This window comes from Pseudophryne corroboree, chromosome 2, assembly GCF_028390025.1.
Source record: "Pseudophryne corroboree isolate aPseCor3 chromosome 2, aPseCor3.hap2, whole genome shotgun sequence".
Taxonomy (NCBI): domain Eukaryota; kingdom Metazoa; phylum Chordata; class Amphibia; order Anura; family Myobatrachidae; genus Pseudophryne; species Pseudophryne corroboree.
In genome coordinates, this window is record NC_086445.1 from 42,317,954 (window position 1) to 42,322,075 (window position 4,122).

Genomic DNA, 4,122 nt, shown 5'->3' on the forward strand with positions numbered 1-4,122 from the left:
CCTGGCCCTGTCATCCTTATCCTGGCCCTGTCACCCTTATGCTGGCCCTGTTACCCCTATCCTGGCCCTGTCACCCCTGTGCTTGCTCTGTCAACCCTATACTGGCCCTGTCACCCCTGTCCTGGTCCTGCCGCCCCTACCCTGGCCATGTCACCCCTATCCTGTCCCTGTAATTTCTGTCCTGGCCCCGTCGCCCCTGTCCTGGCCCCGTCACCCCTTTACTGGCCCCGCCACCCCTGTCCTGGCCCCGTCACCCCTGTTCTGACCCTGTCACCCCTGTCCTGGCCCTCTCACCCCTGTTCTGATCCTGTCACCCCTGTCCTGGCCCTGTTACTGCATACCCTCCAACTACCTTTTTGGCAGGTACAGTACCCGCAGCGCCTCCAGACCCCTCCCCAATGCACCACACCTCCGTACCTTCTCCTCCCCCACACGCTGTGCCTCCAGACCCCCTACACCACCCGCGGCTCCCACTCCCCCGCCCCTCCACCACCCACAGCACCTCCAGGCCCCCTCTACCATCCACCCCCCATATATGTCTCCCCCCACACCTGCCCCCCCTCCACCCACAGCATCTGCAGACACCCTCCTCAATCCATGCCCCCCCCCTCACCCACCCTCACCCACCCACGGCACCCCCACACCTGCCCCTCCACCACCTGCAGCGCTTCGAGACCCCCATCCGCCGCACCACCTGTACCTGCTCCTCCCCCACCCATGGTGCCTCCGGACCCCCTACCCCACCCCCGGCACCCCCGCCCCTTCCCATCCCACAGCACCTCCAAAACCCTTCACCCATCCGTAACATCACCGCACCTGCCCCTCTCCCACCCATGGCACCCCTGCCCCTCCCCCACCTGCAGTGCCTCCGGACCCCTCCCCCATCTGCAGCCCCCACTCTTCGGACCCTCCCCCATCCGCAGCACCTCCCGACCCTTCCCCATCCGGGCCCCCCCCGCTTCCGCCCCCCCTCCACCCGCACCATCTACAGACACCCTCCCCCATCCGCAGTCCCCCCCCCCCCCCCCCCGCACCTACTACATTCTGTACATCATGCCCTGCAGGTGCTGTTCACGCCGTCACAAGGGGCTGCGCCTCCTTCACCATTGCACGCCCTGTCATTGTGCAATATTTAACCACTAACAAAGGAATGCACTTAATACTCCATATAACACAAATATTGAACCCCAGAAAGGCATGCAAGGGTTAAGGGGGCATAGCCCCTCTCGACGGTGTGAAGAGCGCCCGTAGGGCGCGATGAAGCACCTAGTATATATATATATATATATATATATATATGTGTGTGTGTATGTATGTATGTATGTAGATAGATAGATAGATAGATAGATAGATAGATAGATAGATAGATAGATAGATAGCAAAATTGTTTGCGTGTGGTACCAATTCTGGCCACTGGGGGGAGCCTTACTAAACGCAAGTGTCTATAAGATTCATAAAGAGACTGCAAGGACGGAAACACCCACTGCCTGCATATTTAAATGCTGTAATACTGCTTGGTGACTTTAGACGCAACCATTGCTCGCCACATGAGCCTGTACTATCTGTCTGAGTACAGGTTCTTATGTGAGCAGTTGAGCTTCTTTGTACGCAAACACTTCAGCGACGCGCACATAGGTGGTCATTCCGAGTTGTTCGTTTGGTAATTTTCTTCGCATCGCAGCGATTTTCCACTAATTGCGCATGCGCAATGTTCGCACTGCGACTGCGCCAAGTATATTTGCTAGGCAGTTAGGTATTTTACTCACGGCATTACAAGGTTTTTTCTTCGTTCTGGTGATCGGAGTGTGATTGACAGGAAGTGGGTGTTTCTGGGCGGAAACCTGGACGTTTTATGGGAGTGTGTGAAAAAACGCTGCCGTTTCTGGGAAAAACGCGGGAGTGGCTGGAGAAACGGAGGAGTGTCTGGGCGAACGCTGGGTGTGTTTGTGACGTCAAACCAGGAACGACAAGCACTGAACTGATCGCACTGGAAGAGTAAGTCTCGAGCTACTCAGAAACTGCACAGAGAAATCTTTTCGCAATATTGCGAATCTTTCGTTCGCAATTTTGATAAGCTAAGAATCACTCCCAGTAGGCGGCGGCTTAGCGTGTGCAAAGCTGCTAAAAGCAGCTTGCGAGCGAACAACTCGGAATGAGGGCCATTACATGGACCATTTTCATGGGTGTGAACATCCGCCTCCATGTCACCACTCAGTCACCGGCCAGGCTCGCGCAAAACATATTCAGTAATCTGCGTACATGCGTACAAATCGCAACTGTGCCCCTGTACGAACCCAAGCGGGATGCATGCGCCGTGCAACTTAGATGCATATGCAGTAAAATAAAATCATTTGTGCTCAACATCCACATAACGTGCGACTGAGAATCAGCCCTCAAGTGACCATAGCACCATGCAGAGAAAATGATGATGGTTTAAACAAACAGTAACATATGAAAAGGTTCAAGCAGACAGTACAGTGGGGAACCAGTGAGATAATGGTGTGGAACTACAAGCACAAGCAAGCTGTAACTGCCAGTGCCTGCTGTAGAAGATGTAGTTGACAGTTTCCTCAATTGACCATCCATTGTATAATTAAGTTTCCTATTTATTTTATGAAATTCCCAGCATAATGTGACATCTGGTGGTAGGAAAAGGTACTGCATGTAGTTAAAAATCCAATTTGATAGCTTGGTGAAACACCTGATGCAATGCGTTTCCTTACAGCACTGTGGTGTTTTCCATGAATGGCAGTGAGATGCACCAGGTGTCACATTAGTGTTTGCTGTTGTATTTCTCTAGAACAGAGGTTCTCAAACTCGGTCCTCGGGGGCCCACACAGTGCATGTTTTGCAGGTAACCCAGCAGGTGCACAGGTGTATTAATTACTCACTGACACATTTTAAAAGGTCCACAGGTGGAGCTAATTATTTCACTTGCGATTCTGTGAGGAGACCTGCAAAACATGCACTGTGTGGGCCCCCGAGGACCGAGTTTGAGAACCTCTGCTCTAGAAGGATTGGTCTAGTTATAGTGGGCCTGAGTCAGCGGTGGACGCAATCGCCCGATGTTTTCAGTCTACGCATTCGTCCAAGTCGCAGAGTGCATGTGTCCCGATGGCTGCCGCTCTGAGACGCAGATCGATATAGCACACAGATCCTCTAATCACACCCAGTATCTCTTATCAATACTATTCTTCAAGCAATTGGGAAAGGACTGGGCGAAGATATCTAAGAGGTTCTACAGTACAGCATATAGGAGGTTAACTAATAATAATACACCTCCAACCTCATCCCACTGCCAGTCACAAGAGACATGACCTTTGTGTTCCAGCTAATGGACGGATCTCTCATCCTTTGTGCGCGCCGTTTTATGGCTATTTTTTAAACCAAGCCACTTTCAGGCTGTGTTTTTTTTTCTGGAGCAGATGTGGCCCCTTCCTCCCGGCCTCATACAGCGAGTTATTCCCATGTGATGTACAGGATTACGTTCTAATGCTTCAAGGCTTGGATGTCACCATCGCACATTAGTTGTCTGTAAAACAATCCTGGTTGTCATGGAAAAAAAAAGAAATCAATAAAAAAGAAAAAAAAAGAAAAGAAAGCACATCCTTGTAATATGCCTGTTCTTGCAGCAACTGTCTGCAGTGCTCTGCCTTCTGTCCAACAGAAGCTACTGTACGTTGCGGAACTCTGTGATAATCAGCATTGCCTCCCAAGGTCCCGTCCCCCGAAGTTTAGAGATCTTTTGCGACTCAAGAAAAAAGAAATAGATTTTTATTTACATGGACTATCCTTGAGCGATTATTATAAGGCTAAAAAAATTCCACAGGGATTCAGAGTGAGGAATTGTCCTACTATTGGACGCTTCGACCCACAGTTCTGTAAGAGATGGGTAGGGATCTTAAACCGCTGCTCGTTTGACCTTATGGTCCTAGTAATCGAACAATCTATAAAGGAGCTCCAAGTAATCAAAGAAAAGATTACGGCGTTTGAACTAACCAACTTACCGATCCCAACCCTTGATGAAAACACTGATTGGCTGGATCGCCTTAAACAGCAATTGGCAACATTTAAAAGAGATTTACTACAATTTAAAAAGGAGAAATTGATGAAAGTTGAGAC